General features: G+C 49.5%; 1 protein-coding gene across 3 annotated transcripts in view; it reads left to right on the top strand.

The window, feature by feature from the left end:
- Window positions 1–16,668, top strand: part of LIMS1 (LIM zinc finger domain containing 1) — a 94,081-nt gene that overhangs the window by 14,482 nt on the left and 62,931 nt on the right. The window contains exon 1 of one of the 3 annotated variants that reach the window (XM_027128676.1): window positions 14,383–15,473. The exons of the other annotated variants lie outside the window; for them this stretch is intronic. The gene's annotated coding sequence lies outside the window, so the exon portion shown is untranslated. Of the gene's footprint in view, window positions 1–14,382; window positions 15,474–16,668 lie in introns of those variants that run through there. 3 annotated transcript variants of the gene reach the window in all.

The following is a 16,668-nucleotide window of genomic DNA, read 5'->3' as shown; positions in this document are numbered from 1 at the left end:
TGGGCTCTAGAGCGCAGGCTCAGTAGTTGTGGCACACGGGCTTAGTTGCTCCGCGGCATGTGGGATCTTCCCGGACCAGGGCTCGAACCTGTGTCTCCTGCATTGGCAGGCAGACTCTTAACCACTGCTCCACCAGGGAAGCTCCAGCAGGCGGATTCTAACCAGGAAAGTCCTAGAATGAGAAGTAATTTTTAAATTCAGAAGTTTTAGGAACAAATTACAAAAGGAAAGACATTTGAATAAGAATAAATTAAATTTCCGAAAATTAAAAACAAAAAACAGACTGGGAAAAACACTTGCAACAAAAGCAACATAGAAAATATTAGTATTATGCATTGATCAGAATATGACAACCCTAGTACATGTGTAGGGAAAAGAACATGAACAGAGATACTATAACAAAATAGAAACAAAAGAGGAAATATAATTAATGTACAAAAGTACAAAAAGTGTTCCAGCGTGATTAGTGATTCATCAAAGAAATAAAATAGACATTATCAGTTGCCTACAATATTAGCAGATCTTATTAAAAACATAATTATCTTATATCGCTGGCATGAGGGTATATTTGTAAGATTTGTTAGGAAAATAATCTGGCAGTATGTATCAAGTCTGAAATGGTTTATAACTTGTAATCCAGAATACCCACTTCTGTAAATCAAACCCAAGAAAGTAACTGTAAATGTGAAGAGAATTTGATGTGAAATGATTTTGGCGGCGTTATCTATACTACAGTTTGTCCTACATTTTAATTCAATTCTGACACTATCCACCTGGAGTGTAAGATTAACCAGTTTTGAGAGCACCATTCGGTGGTTTTAAATACATTCATAATGTGCAACCGTCCCCACCATCCGTCTCCAGAACTTTCACCTTGTAAAACTGAACCTCTGTCCCCACTAAACGTCAGCTCCCCGTCCCCTCCCCCAGCCCCTGCCCCACCATCTACTTTCTGTCTCCGTGGATATCACACAGGATTTGTCCCTTTGTGTCTGGCTTATTTCACTCGGCACAGTGTCCTCAAGGTTCATCCATTCTGTAGCCTGTGTCAGCATTTCTTTCCTTTTTAAGGCTCAGTAATAATCCATTGTATGTGCAGACCCACCAGTAAAGGGATGACTGGAAGTGGCTTCCTTGTCTTGTTTCTGAGCTTTGGGAGAAAGCATTCATCTTTTGACCATTAAGTATATCTCTTTTATTCCTAGTTTTTGGAGTGTTTTTTATCATGAAAGGCTGCTGAAATCCTTTTTCTACGCCCGTTGAGAGAATCGGGGATTTTGGTTTTTGTCCTTTAGGCTGTTAATATGGTATATTACATTGATTGATTTTTGGATATTAAACCAAACTTGAATTCCTAGGGTAAATTCCACTTGATCACGGTGTAAAATCCTTTTTAGATGTTTGCAGTGTTTTATTTTTTAGGTTTCCTTAGGTTTTCTTTTTTTTGTTTTGGGGTGGTTTTTTTTTGAGGATTTTTGAGTCTGAGTTCATAATCACTGTGTTCTATAGTTTTCTTATCTTGTGTCTGGTTTTGGGTGTCAAGGTAGCACTGGCCTCATGCGGTGAGTTGGGATGTGATCAACGCCCGTTATGTCCACTGACCATGAATTCACAGCTCCTGGTGCGTTCTTCTTGTTATGGTTCTTGGGAACGGTGCGTCTCTGGTCTCGGGGAACCCGGGTATCTTTTTCTGTGGCTTGTTTCTTTCTCTGGTCATTTTCCTTTGCACGTTTGAGGAAGACAGTTCTGTTTCTAGAGTGTGTGAGGTGAGCCCTTGTGGCAGGACTTGTGCCTTGTTTACAGCCATGTCAGCCGTGCAGTGTGGACCCTTCCAGTTTGGGGCTTTCCTTTGGGAAAGTACCGTTTGTTGATGTCTGAAGTGCCCTCTTTGTTGGCCATAAAACACAGAAGGAATCGCTCCATGTTTGCAAAGGGGCACAGAGTACATGTGCTGATGGACCCCGTCCCCTTGTCAGGTGAAGGGCTCTGGGTCGTCTCTGAAGCTGAGTGACCCGTCCTGCTGTGCAGGGAAGTGCGTGGTTCTCCGTAGTCATTCTGTCTGTCCACTGGGCTCTTTCAGTTACAGGCAACAGAAAGCAGCTCTGGCTAACCTAAGTCAAGAAAGGGGTTATCGGAAAGGCTGTGAAATTGTAGATAAGAGGAAGACTGATTATTCACGTTTCGGAAAGAACCGGGGTATTAGTCACCCTGTCTTCAGATTGCCTTTCTTGGGATGAGTCCTTTCCGGCTTTTTTACCCGCTGTGTCATTGGGCTCAGGATCCCGGTGTCGGGAGCAGCGGGTCGGCCTGGCCTCAGTGGGCGGGTGTCCACCCGGGGGAGCAGGGCTTCCTCACTCGGTCTCACAGAAGGAGAACCGAGGCGTCATTACTAGAAACGGGGGTGGATCAGGGAAAACAAATGTTTTCTGCCTGGTTGTGGTCCATCCTTTTAAAAACAAAGGGGATTCAGGTGCTGTTAATCTGAGCACCAGGTGCCCAGTGGGGGTCTGTAGACACGGCTGAGACGTGTTCCTTTTGCAGAATTTTCCTGTATGTTAGAGAGATCCAGAGAGTCAGGAGAGCAAAGTCTGCAGCCTGGGACCGAGCAGAGGTGCAGCAGGATGCCAGAGCAGGTGGGGGGCCCTTCAGCAGCCTGAACCCTGGGAGGGACTAGTCCATACAGTAAACAGTGTTCGAAGGAACAGTTCTCACTAAGAAATGTTTCCAGGCCACAGACTCCAGGGGGTGCTGGGTTGATATGGTGTTGATGTCTTTCGCTCCAGGCGGCCGTGGTATCTGCGTTAGGGCTGGAGTTTATGGTTGGTTTGTCACCATTGAGTGTTTTGTGCAGCTGAGAGAGAGCTGTGTGGTGAGCTCCCAAGCCCCCCCGGCAGCCAGCCTGACAGATACAGGACGAGGCTGTCAGGTGCTGGGGGCGGGGGGGCAGCAACCTCAGCATTACCTGTGACCTAACCCCCCCCGACGCACTGACTGAGATCCTTGGGGGATTCATGGACCTATAAAGGTTTGAGACACTGCAGAGCAGGCACTGTTGCTTGCCTAGCAGCATCCATTCCCTGTGTTTTTCTTAATAACAAAAGGCAGGGTTGTTTTTTCAGTGCCCTTTGTAATAATGGTAGTAATGAATCTTCAGATGATGAAATGGTAGTCTTCGTTCCCCCCCGGCAGCCATCCTGCGACCATGAAGGGATCAGCCTTGAGACAAATCTGGCACGAAGCTGTCAGAACTGAGGATGGAAGGAACCTGGATTTGTAAGCTTCTGATCTGTCCTGGGCCTGGGTCTCTCCCAAGTCCGATCTCCCAATTATGTGTGATAAGTTTCTCACCGTTTACACCAGTTTGACTTTGGGTGTTTTTGTTCCTTGCAGCTGAAAGCATCCTAACGTATCCAGACGTGGAAATGGGTGCTGGACACACAAGGTGTTGTATGTGCCGATCCTCTGTAAAATACCCACTTTTTCAGATGGTCACAGGTTTTTCTCTTAGTCTTATGAGTAATGCTTTTACCCCCGGGTGGCCATTAAATTGTTCAGTTGAAGGTTGGTGGAGAGAGGGGGAGTAAGAGGAGTGAGAGGCTGGCCTGCGCGGGGGCAGGCACCGGCTGCAGAGCCCACTGGCTGGGGAGCTGATCCGTGCTTTGCCCTGACTTGGTGTTTGCACCTCAGTTTTTCATTTGTAAAATGAGAAGAAGAAGAATGAAATGGTGGAGGTGAAAACGCTTTGAAAACTGGACTCCTTTTTCCCCCAGTTTATTTCTCATTTCTAATTGCTTTTGTTTTTTCTTCATGGTGCTAAAACATACATAATGTAAAATTTACCATTTAAGCATTTTTAAGTGTACAGTTCAGAACTGTTAAGTTCGTCAGATTTTTTCAGCAGAAACCTTACAGGCCAGAAGGGAGTGGCTTGACGTATTTGAAGTGATGAAAGGAAAGACCTTCCAACCAAGAATGCTTTACTCAGCTCGATTATCATTTGGATTTGTGGGAGAGATAAAGAGTTTTCCAGACGCAAGAGCTGAAGAGTTCATCAACACTACACTGACCTTGTAGGAAATGTTAAAGGGACTTCTTTAAGCTGAGAAAAAAGGGCACCAACAACCTAAGTGTCCATCGACAGATGAATGGATAAAGAAGTTGTGGTGTGAATGCAGTGGAATATTACTCAGCCATAAAAAAGAATGAAATAATGTCATTTGCAGCAACAAGGATGGATCTGGATGGTGTCATGACCTTGTAGGAAATGTTAAATGGACTTCTTTAGGAAGTAGGAAAGAGCTTGTAGGAAATGTTAAAGGGACTTCTTTAAGCTGAGAAGAAAGGGCACCAACAACCTAAGTGTCCATCGACAGATGAATGGACAAAGAAGATGTGGTATGTATGCAGTGGAATATTACTCAGCCATAAAAAAGAATGAAATAATGTCATTTGCAGCAACAGGGATGGATCTGGAGGGTGTCATGCTAAGTGAAATAAGTCACACAGAAAGACAAATGATCTCACTTATGTGGAATCCAAAAAAAACAAAAAAAAATCATCAAACAAAACAAAACGAAACTCACGGATACAGAGAACAGATTGGTCATTGCCAGAAGTGGGGGGGGTTGGGCAAAATGGGTGAAGGGGGTCAAAAGGTACAGACTTGCACTTAGGAAATACGTAAGTCTGGGGGATGTCATGCACAGCATGGTGACTGTAGTTCATAATGGTGTTCTGTGTATTTGAACGCTGCTAAGAGAGTCGATCTTGAAAGTCCTCATCACAAGAAAGAAAATTTTGTAACTTTGTATGGTGATGGATGGTAACTAGTTTTATTGTGGAGATCAATTCTTAGTGTAGACGAATGTCAAACCGTTATGTTGTAAACCTGAATCGAAAATAATGTTATATGTCAACTATACTACAACTAAAAAAAACCCCAAACGTGTGCAGCCATTACCACTATTTCCAGAACTTTTTTTTTTTTTTTTTTTTGCGGTACGCGGGCCTCTCACTTTGTGGCCTCTCCCATTACAGAGCACAGGCTCCGGACGTGCAGGCTCAGCGGCCATGGCTCATGGGCCCAGCCGCTCCGCGGCATGTGGGATCTTCCCGGACGGGGGCACGAACCCGCGTCCCCTGCATCGGCAGGCGGACTCAACCACTGCACCACCAGGGAAGCCCCCCAGAACTTTTTGCCATCCCAAACAAACCCTGTCCCTGTTAAACGCTAACTCCTGTGCCCCTGCCTCTGGCGGCTGGGAGCTCTGTCCTACTTTCTGTCTGTACGAATCTGATGACTCTGGGGAACTCGTGTAAGTGGAGTCCCACAGGATCTGTCTTTTAGTGTTTGGCTTATGTCACTGAGCACAATGTCCTCCAGGCTCGTCACGTCGTAGCAGGTGTCAGGATTTCCTTCCTTTTGTAGCTGAACTACATTCCATTGTATGTGTGGATCACATTTTGTTTATCCGTTTACCTGTTTTGGACACGTGGGTTGCTTCCACTTTTTGGCTTTAGTGAGTAATGCTGCTGTGAACATGGGTGTGCAAATGTCTGTTTGAGTCCCTGCTTTGAATTCTTTTGACTATATACTTAGGAGTGGAATTGCTGGATTATATGGTTATTCTGTGTTTAACTTTTTGAGGAATAGCCAAAGTGTTAAAAACTTGAGTCTTTTTAAAAATGAGTTGTTGGGACTTCCCTGGTGGCGCAGTGGTTAAGAATCCACCTGTCAATGCAGGGGACAAGGGTTCGAGCCCTGATCCGGGAGCAACTAAGCCCGTGCGCCACAACTACTGAGCCTGTGCTCTAGAGCCCACGAGCCACAACTACTGAGCCCGTGTGCTGCAGCTACTGAAGCCCATGCGCCTAGAGCCTGTGCTCTGCAACAAGTGAAACCACAGCAATGAGAAGCCCGCGCACCACAACAAAGACCCAAGGCAGCCAAAAATATAATATAAATAAATAAATAAATTTATTTTAAAAAATGAGTTATTTATATTTAGAAACAGATTACAAGGTGAACCTGTGCCTTTCTTCTTGGGACCATGTTTTTCTCGTTGATTGCAAGGACTTAACAGTTTTAACACGGGACTCATGAACTGACCTTTTTATAACATGTTGGACATAGTGTCAGATTCATATATATTACCCTCTTTAATCAAAATTAGAGAATAGGCAGTTTCTGTAAGTTAAAGTTTCAAAGTTTGAAGTGTAAAATGCTTCATGAGATTTTCGATGTCAAGGTACCCAACTTTGTGTGTATGTTTGAGAAAGAATTGATTTATTTCTTCCAGCAAACCCAGCATCTTTATGACGCACGAAAAACAAAGGGCTGAATGTCTAATGAAATAAAGACGTAAAATACAAGATCCTACTGCTCTATTAACAGTTTCCAGCAAAGAGAGATGACCTTGGACCATTAGATGTTAACACTTACCAGCAAAGAGAAATGACCTTGGAGTGTTAGACACCTGAGACATTGCAGGTTCAGGAGCGAGAGGAAGGTCATTGTGGGCATTCTTGCTGCAGCGTCCCTGATGTCTACTGGCAGGTAATCACAGATGTACAAGTGTTTACCCTTCCCTCCCTTGGACTGTAGGCTCCGTTCTAACAGCCCAGCAGAGCTTGCTCATGTTTTTATAGTGCTCAATGCCTCTGTTGTTCTGGCATTTCTCTTTTTTTTTTTTTTGTGGTACGCAGGCCTCTCCCACAGTGGCCTCTCCGGAGCACAGGCTCTGGACGCGCAGGCTCAGCAGCCATGGCTCACAGGCCCAGCCGCTCCGCAGCATGTGGGATCTTCCCGGACCAGGGCACGAACCCGTGTCTCCTGCATTGGCAAGTGGACTCTCAACCACTGCGCCACCAGGGAAGCCCAAGGTGGTCTTTTTAGATAGTCTTTGGAGGTTATCTGCAGGAAGAGAGAGGTCTTTTAAGGCTGGGGTGAATTACTATGTAGTTTATGGGTCTAGGTCCTCGACCACATTGCGTCTTGTGTGGAAGTAGCAGGACTTCTGTGGGTCCCATGGGGCGGATGGTAACTGAGAAGTGTCTTGAGCCACGTTTCATCCCTGTTCCACTATTCTGGATGTTGTCTTGGAGCTGTTTGCAAACAGTGTGGATACCCCCGAAAATAGACACGGACGGCTGTAGTCGCTCATCCCCACACGACTGACGCCAGGTGGGCAGTGCAGTCCCACGGAGACGCTGTGATACCTTCCTCTGGGGTCGCGTTCAGGAGGGACCGAAGCAGCCTCACATGACGTTCCGGAAACGCTCCCAGCCGGTGGTAAAAGAGAGTGACCACTGTTTTAGACAGTGAACCTCAAACATTTCATCTGCTCTTTCTTGGAAGGCTCTCGCTCTTTAGCTTTGCGCATTTGACACATAATCCTGTATGATGAGAAGGTACACACACAGAGGTGTGGGCTCAAGTCCTCATCTGGGGGAGCTGCTCCGGGGGTGGAGGGGCAGGCAGCCCAGAGACAGTTCTGCAAGTGGCCGACGGGGAAGGTCTCCCTCGGAGTCGTGTGTTCTTCAGAAGCTCGGCCAGATCCGACCAACAGCCTGCCTGTAGGTTAAGGACCCTTAACCTACAGGGTCACCTGTAGGGTCACCACTGACCCTTACCTGTTAGAAAAGGTGGGTAAAGGGTGAAGTTCTCCCGGACAGTGTGAATTTAGTGCAGCGGGTACAAAACCGTGATGAGACACAGACACACGAGCAGCGAGTGCGCTGCAGCTCATGTCTGCGCGCTGGCGGTGCTGCACGTGGCCCATCAGAGCTGCTGGGGACGGAGGACTTGAGGAACCGCAGCCTGTTCATCCTGACCTGAGTTCGCATCCATCTTCTGTGCCTTATGTCTCTCCTTCGCCTTCCAGGAATTTCCCTGTACTGGGGTGTAACTGGCGCACGTAAGCTGCGTACTGAGCTTCACACTGTCAGTTTTTCCTCGTGACATCATCTCTGCCAACAGGGTGGTTCCCTGCAGCCCATCAGCCCCAAGGCCCCTCGTGCTCCTTTGTCCCCCCCCCCCCCCCCCCGGGCCTCTGATTCCTTTGCCACTGCAGTAATAGGAGAATCTGAGAAACATTGTCTTAGGGAATTCTCTTATGTTCTGGAACCCGCCTGGACCCCAGAGGCAGCTCCTGGCCGAGCCTATGTCTCTGCCCGCCCCTCGTCCATCCTCTCTTGGCCTAGAGCCCGGCCCGATCTGCAGTTCCGCACATGCAGTGCGAGCGAGCTTTGCTGGTTCTCTGCGGCTTCCTGGGCCCCGGCAGGTGTGCGTGACCAGTGCTTTCCAGACTGTAGTGAAGGGTGAGGCTTTTCTTTAAAAAAAAAAAAATTCCGGTCCATTGTGGACCGATGCTTCTGTAAAAGACAATAAAAATGTGTTACTAGAAAAATGAAGTGAAAAAAATCATATGAGTACAAATCTCAGTTTTTTTCTTTTTAGATTCAGAAGATGTGAAATTTCTCTGTCAAATTAGTAACTTTATACCTGTTCTCAACTTCTGCGCTGATCTCATTGTAGGTTGAAAAGAAACGCTCACGGTCGCAGCTACACTGAGTAGTACTGTGATAGGCAACTCTGCTTTTCCTGTTTGTTTCACTGGGTAGAGTGATCTTTTGACCATGCTGTTAGAGTTTCCCACTTGGAGTGTTCAGCAGCTGTTGGCCAATTATCTTGACTTGGGAACTGAAAGGAAACTAACAATAGTTGAGTACTTACTGTGTGCCGGTCAGTGTGCAAAACATTTTTATTTTTATGATGTTAGCTATGGGATTGTCATGTACAGCCTTTATTATGTTGAGGTATGTTCCCTCCGTACCCACTTTGTTGAGAGGTTCTTTTTCATGAATAGATGCTGAATTTTCTCAAAGGCTTTCCCTGCATCTACTGAGATGGTCATATGATATTTATTCTTCATTTTGTTAATGTGCTGTATCACACTGATTGATTTCCTGATATTGAACCATCCTTACATCTCTGGAATAAAATTCTGTTTGATTACACAGTGTATGATTCTCAGCGGAGGGGTGAATTAATTCACTTGAATTCACATATTCAGTTAAATATGTCTGAAACCTCACCCTGGGCCAGATATGTCCCAGTCTCTGGGGATACAGCAGGAAGTAGAGCAGATGAAACTCCCCATACTCAGGGGGCTTATGTCTTTGTTGTGGGGAGAGATCATAACCAAACAAATGAGACGCATTAGATGGTGATAAGTGATGGGTAGAGACGTAAGTTAGAGGAAGGTCTGGGGTGGGAGGTCGGGGAAGGTTTCACCGCCATGACCTCTGAGCAAAGATACGAAGGGGCAGAGGAGAGACCCCCCCCACCACCACCATCAAAGCCAGCAGTGATGGTGAGGCTCCCAGAGGTTTTTGAGAAGCTCAGTGAAGTTAAAGACCTTTCTCCCAGGTAGTAGGTGGCTGATCTGGGTTTGAACTCAAATTTGGCTTTTTTTTTTTTTATCATGCTTTAAAGTCTTTATTCAGTCTCCATGCTCCTGGTTTAAAAGATGCCTGAATCCAAATACAGTGGAAATCCATTTGGGAGTGCAGTTTACGTGTGTCAGGGAATTAGGCTGAAAGTCCGCTCTCTTTGTGGACTTTGCTTTGGATTAGGTCTGGATATTTTCCAAGGCTTTGAATATCTTTTTCCTAAGGGTAGAGAATACATGAATTTTGTGGTTGAATTTCCATTTTTAAGTGGATGAACTTTCTCTAGGGGCCGTAGAAAGCTAGATAACATCAGGGAGAGACTTTTCACAGGAGAACAGATGATTGAAGCTCTGGAAACCTTTTGGTGTTGCTCTTGCATGTGCACTTGGCAGTGCCGGGCTGTGTAAGGCGCTCCCTGCTCACCAGGACCCGTACTTAGCAGACGCCTCTCCTCTGTGTCGACAGGCGCCCTGGCTGGGGGCTCTTTTCCCTCTGGCCCCTCTCCCACTGCCCAGGACCCCCCCTTCCACACAGACCCTGCACCCGTGGTCCAGGCTGCTGAACCCTGGACTCCCCTCTGCCTGTCACTCGGCCCCAGATTGGGTTCGGGGGGGTTGTCACTCATGACTGTCGGGTGTAACTTTCTCACTTGAACTTGAACACCACATGAAATTCCCATGGCGGGTATTCCCATACCTGTGTTACAGACGAGGAGTGTGACGTAATTTGTCCGAAGTGATCATCCCTGGATTGCTGCTATGCCGTCTCCCTTTTCAGCTACAGTTTGGACTTGAGCAAGCTTTTGTGGGTTGGTCATGATTTTATTAATGAAATTTATGATATGGCTCCTGTGGAAATGGCAAAATTGTAAACAGAATTGGCTTCAAATTTTTGATGCTTGAGTTGGGGACTACTTGAGTATCATTCAGTTTTTACAGCCTTGCAAATTTTTCTTAAAGACTTTATTTTTTAGTGTAGTTTTAGGGTCACAGCAAAGTTGAGGGGCAGGCGCAGAGATTTCCCATACACCCCCTGCCCCCCCGCCCAGACTCCCCCCCGATGGTGCATTTATTATAATTGATGAACCTACCTTGATAGATCATGGTCCCTAGTTTACGTTAGGGTTCACTCTTGGCGTGGTACGTGCTGTGGCTTTTGAGAAATGTGTAATGACGTGCATCCACCATTATGGCCTCTGCATGCAGAGCGTTTTTATTGCCCCCAGATCCTCTGTGCTTGGCCTCCTCACCCCTCCCCCAACCACACCCATGCCTCCCTTTTTTTTTTATACATTTGCAGACATAGGATAAAAACGGGAACTAACCTTTCTTCAGACAGGGGCAACAGGAGGCAGCAAGCTTGGCCCGACGCCTGTGCGGCCAGGCCTGGCTCCGCACTCACGCCCACCCAGCATGGTTCCCTCTCTGTTCCCGGCCTTGTAGCCATCCCGATGTCCTCAGCTCTCCCCTTCCCTCCGGGGAGTTTGTCGGGGACTTTGTTCTGCCGCGGCCTCATGGTCCTGCCGTCGTGGGGCTGAGGGTCTGGACAGGACGCTGACCTGTGGGCGGGGCAATGCAGCTGCGCCCTCCTGTGCTCCCTTTTCCTCTTAGGCCCTCTTTCCTCTAAAGAATTGTATGTTTTGATCTGTAATGACTATCGAGAAGTCAGAATCTGAGTCCCCAGGGTTGTTTAGTCTTTCCTGAGAGTCAGGGGGGCTGCTTGGATAATGTGGGATACAACATTCTTGAGTCTGTAGCCAAACCCAGCCCCAAAGAGGTGCCAACAGGACAGGAGAGACTGCAGGGCGACACTAACAGGACACCTGCCTCAGGGGGCAGAGGGACTGGGCCGAGGCCAGTGAGACGTTCGTCTGCACTCGGTGGGGGAGGGGCAGGCAGAGCAGGGGGTTGGGGTGGAGGGGAGGCCTGCAACAGAGGGTCCCTCAGATAGTCAGCGCTTTTGCCGTTAGGTAGCTTGATGGCCTCAAAAATCCTCCAGGTCAGTAGTTCTCAGTGAGGCTAGAGCTGTTCCCTAAGGAGCCACTGGGAACTTGTGGGCATTTTTTGTTACCTTGATGGTTTGGGGCATGTAGATATGGAGTTGGCTAGGGCCAGGGTTGCTGGATGGGTCGGGGTTGCTGGATGGGATCGGGGATGCTGGATGGGATCAGGGATGCTGGATGGGGCCAGGGATGCAGGATAATGTCAGCGATGCTGGATGTCACAAAGTTTGCATCCACAGGACTGTGGTTCAAGTTAAAACAAAAAGGGGAAAAACGTTTTTATAATTCTCTGAGCATAGCACATACTGTTATCTTAGATATGATCACAGAGTACTTTTACACAGTTTTAATTAACACTAAGTTTCCTGGGAATGCCCTGAGATTTGTCAATTGAGTGAAGCAAAGTTTGCTTGGATTTTACTTCAATCTTTACTCTCATAAGTGGTATTAATTTCTTTTTTATCCTATTTAGAAGCTCAAAGCCTTTAAGACATTGATTACAATCTGTTGGAAAGGTTTTTGTTTTGTTTTGTTTTTTTGTTTTTAAATGAGAGATGGCTGGTAAAGCAAACTAATATTTTCTCCAGTGAAATAGAGCAGAGACCTCAGGGAAAGCTTATATAGGGATGAATATGACAGATTTGGGGGGTTATAAATCGGTTTCATAGTCAGGATTAAGAAGAGTATTTAAAGATGGAGAGATTCAGTAGCACTTGATAGATTGAGTAAAACAAGTTGGGTGAAATTACTCCAGAGTTTTTAAAAGGCAGAGAGGGAAAGACATGCAAGGACATGGAACGCGATCCATGTGCACTCAGGGGTACCCCGTGGAAGGCATTTAACCTGACTGCTTTCTGTCTGTGTGAGGCCTGCCAAGGAAAACACAAGCTTGGCCGCGGCCAGACGGAGAAGACGGGTCCCGTTACCAGGCGTCCAGCCTGAGGCAGGGGTGACACGGAGCGGAAGCTCCACCTGGTGGAGGATGCTGGGCCTCGGCTGTGGGCCTCCCTGTTTGCTGTCCGCCTGCGGGTGTACCAGGCACCGCTGTGCGCTGCAGCCCCTGTCCAGCTCCAGGGTGACAGCCCTGTCCCCGCTCTGAGAGGCATCCTGTTCTTGAGAACCAGGCTTTAACGTGGCGGCTGTGCTCTGACCTCCGCGGCTGTCTTCTGACGCTTCTCCCTGGGGGCCGTAAGGAGTCTGGAATTTCCACCTGCACCACCGTCCTCATCCAAGAGGTTCAAACCGCCACCCCTCCTACAGGCTCGGTTTCGTTGAACTTTGCCAAGTGCCCAGTGTGTGCCAGGCATGGGCCCAGGGCCTGGACGGGCGGGAGTCCAGCTCCCCGGAGCGCAGGAAAGGAAGCCGTGCAGCAGAAGCGCGAGGGTCGGGGTCCTGCGAACCCGGTGCCCCCGCCGTGTGCAGGGATGTCGGTGAGGGCACGTGGGGAGGATCTTCCTGGCCGAGAGTCCAGTGTGCGCTGCAGCCCCCCGCACCGCGTGCCTGTGTGTGTCTGTGCGTGTGCGCGTGTGCGTGCGTGCGCGCGCGTGTGTGTGTGTGTGTGTGTGCGCGCGCGTGTGCAGCTGCCGGGCTGCACTGCCTGAGTGGCGGGAGTGTCCAGAGAAGAGGATGGGGGCGGGGTGGGCCGGGGGCTGCAGGTGAGCTTCCGTGCTGAGCGGAGCCGGTTGGTTAGGGACCCGCTTCCTGGGGAGTCCTTGCTGGCCGGGTCTCTGGGGGTTGATCACAGGTACCGGCCGGGCACGCGATCCGGGCACCCGGGAATCGCAGGCCAGGCGGGCAGCAGGGGTCCAACAACGGTGACGTAGGAGAGAAGAAATGGGAAAACTGCTCAGGAGCCAGACTAAGCAGAAGTGGGGGGGGGTCTGAGGACAGGAAGGCACGGGTGGCCGGGAGCTCACCGGCTAGTGGCTGGAGCGCATGGCCGGGCCACAGGAGGCTCACCCGGAGGGTGCAGGCGCCGGCGCGGGCAGTTTCATTTAATCCTCCGGGCTTTGAGTTGCTGGTGAGGATGTCGCGTAGAAGTAGCCCGCAGACAGTTTGGTGCCTGACTGTGAAGTTGGGGGGGTCTGGTTGGCGTTGCTGGCGCAGAGGAGGTAGTAGAGCCGTGAGGATGGGGGTCACGGGGAGACAGTGGGGCCAGAAAGGGGGCTTCTCTCTCCTAAAGGCGGGAGTGGAAGGGGTCCTGCAGGAGACAGTAATGGGTGACCCTGATGCGGGCGGGGCCGTCTGGAGGCTGAGGGAATCGAGTTGGGACTTGCTGGGGAGCCTTGTTTATAAAGTCAAACATGAGGGAAGGATTGAGAACGGCCTCCTGGTTTTGTCTTTTAAAAGGTAAGAGGTGTCTCCTGACGGCAGAGAGTTGGAGAACGACTGGGCTGCCCTTAGAGAACCATCTGGAAAGGAGGAGGGGCTCCAGGTGGCCGTCTGGACACCCTGCCCACACACCCTGTGGGTGTCCTTTGCGGTGCCTGTGATCAGTCACGAATGGGGCCAAGATGTGAGCGTTCCCCTCTTGGGTGTTAACTGCAGCGGCGTAAGCTACATTCTTAGGGAGAATTCCACATCCTGGGGCTGCAGCTCCTGAGACTTCCGTCCTGTTCTCCTCCTGAGAGAGATCCTGGCTGCTTCCCAGGGTTTGTGTCTGGGGCAGGAACTGGGGACGAGGGCCTGTTTCTCCCCGCAGACTGGCCTGCACTGCCCGCTTCCTGAACGGGCGTAAAAATCGAGGCCAGAGGAAGATTCTCCCTTTTTTGTTTGTTTAAGGTTTATTTATTTATTTTATATTTTATTTTTGGCTGCGTTGGGTCTTCGTTGCTGCTCACGGGCTTTCTGTAGTTGCGGCGAGCGGGGGCTACTCTTGGTTGCGGTGCATGGGATCTTCCCAGACCAGGGCTTGAAACCGCGTCCCCTGCATTGGCAGGCGGATTCTTAACCACTGCGCCACCAGGGAAGACCCCAGAGGAAGATCCTGGCTGGAAGTTTACTGTGCGTGTATCGTGTGAGAAATCCCCACCAGTCCTGAGGGTCAGGGTGAAGCTCAGGGCTGAGCCCCGAATCTCAGAGCTTTCTCTGCTCTGGCTTGCCTACTAGGCGCCAGACCCCCTGAGGTCAGATGCCCTGCAAGGGGCCTGCCATGCTGGAGGACAAGCAGAGGCCATGGGTTGTTTTCTTGTTTTCAAAGATTAGCCTCAGGGCCTGTAACCCAGGAATCTGCTCTGTAGTAAAGGAGGCGGTTAAGGACCGGCCTTGTGTTCTCGGTGAATCCCGGTGGGGAAGCCGTGTTCTTGCAGAAAGGTTGACCTAGTGGCTCCCGAGTTCTTCCTGCATCTCCAGCAAAGACCCCTTTATTCTTCCGTGGAAACTTGGCACGAGGCGGCCCTGGCTGTGAGTCAGCCAGGACAGAAGGAGCAGTTTCCACCGCTTGGCCTGACAGAGGGCGGCCGCCCGGCTCTGGGTTGGGCCACATCACCAGAAAGATGAATAAAGACCAGCTGCTTGACCTGATGCGCCAGAGAAGGCTTCAGAGATGCTCGGTCAGTTCACATGTGAAGGTGTCGTCAAGACCCAAAGGGGTTCAGCTCCTTGCATGCTGACCAGTTATTATTTATTTTCCTCAATATTTTCCTGCATATTACAAGCGCTTTCAGTAAGTTTGTGGATGAACTTCTTGACTTAGTAAAGTATGTAAAACAAGCCAACAGGATGTGAGTTGTGACATTGGGGGTGTTGTCTTGCTTCAGGGCTGCGGGGTTATCGTGTAACACTGTCACGTGGCTCGACTGCGTGCAGGAAGAACCCTGATGTGGCTTCATCAGCTTAAATATAGTTCGGGGCAACAGACACTGAGTTGAGATGAGGAAGTTCTGTGCAGTGTAGGAAACAGGAGCTTTAAAGATAGCTCGCTGTGATGGGAACCCAGCTTCTGGAGCCCTGATAAATGAAGCGAGTAAGGGCAGACGCACAGAGAGGGGTCCCCCATTCCTGAGTCTGGAGGCAGCAGGTAAGGACCTCTTTGCAGAGGTGTGGCCATGCGTGTGCAGGGGAGAAGATGGGCAGTGGCCTCCAGAGCAGTGGAGGTGACGGCCCAGAGCAGCCAGTCGCAGGCTTCTGCTGTGTTTCTGGGTTTGTTTCCCCCCTGGCCTGTCCTTCTCAGTCATTTGAAAGCAAACCTCAAAGACACTGGTCTAAACTTACAAGTACAGTAGCAGAATGGTCTGCTAGTAGCCTTTGGCCGTGCTAATGTCTGCTTCTTGCTGCAGAGGGCAACGATGTGGTCGTTACTTCCTGTGGGTGTGTATTGTCAAATGTCTGTAAAAGCAACTGTATGTTTTATGGGTTTCACAGCAAGGGTGGGTGAGAAAGGGAGGTTATACTCTATGTTTGCAGAGAAAATATTAACAACCTTGATAATGTTCAGTGCCATAGAGTTTATGGTCCTGCAGAGACTTTTTCTATAAAAGACCTTAGGGATGCTTTTTGGCATTTTATTACATGAATTTTTTTTTTTTTTTTTTGGCGGTACGCGGGCCTCTCACTGTCGTGGCCTCTCCCGTTGCGGAGCACAGGCTCCCGACGTGCAGGCTCAGCGGCCATGGCTCACGGGCCCAGCCGCTCCGCGGCATGTGGGATCCTCCCAGACCGGGGCACAAACCCGTGTTCGCTGCATCGGCAGGCGGACTCTCAACCACTGCGCCACCAGGGAAGCCCTACTCTGCACCATTTGAGCGTGTCTCAGGGTTGGAAGGAACCGCGTTCTGTTTAGCACCTGAGAATCTCTCCTCTTCAGAGCCTCCGCAGCCCGACCGCTGCTGCACAGACCTTCTCTTTCTTCCTTTGGCCTTTTCCTCCTTCAGTCTTCTCCCCTCTCTTCCCTTCCCCTTCCTGCCTCTGCCCTGCCCCTCCTCCACCTTCTCTAAAGGGGCGTGGTTGGGGGGCAATCCTGCAGTTCCCCCTCCACTCCCCCTGCCCCGACCTGACCTTGCTGTCCTTTTGGGAGGGATCCACGCACAGTGAGCTTCCTTAAGCCAGACCTTCAGAAGGGTTGGCACTCGTAATAAGTGATGGTGAATATTTGGGGAAAGTTGGGTGGAGAATAAGAAAATGGCATCATCGAAAAAAAAAAATAGCAAGGGGCTTCCCTGGTGGCGCAGTGGTTGAGAGTCCGTCTGCCGATGCAGGGGACACGGGTTCGTGCC

The sequence above is a fragment of the Aethalodelphis obliquidens genome, unplaced genomic scaffold, assembly GCF_003676395.1.
Source record: "Aethalodelphis obliquidens isolate GAN/ISIS:26980383/991018 unplaced genomic scaffold, ASM367639v1 scaffold35, whole genome shotgun sequence".
Taxonomy (NCBI): Eukaryota; Metazoa; Chordata; class Mammalia; order Artiodactyla; family Delphinidae; genus Aethalodelphis; species Aethalodelphis obliquidens.
This window is presented reverse-complemented; position numbering and strand designations above follow the sequence as displayed.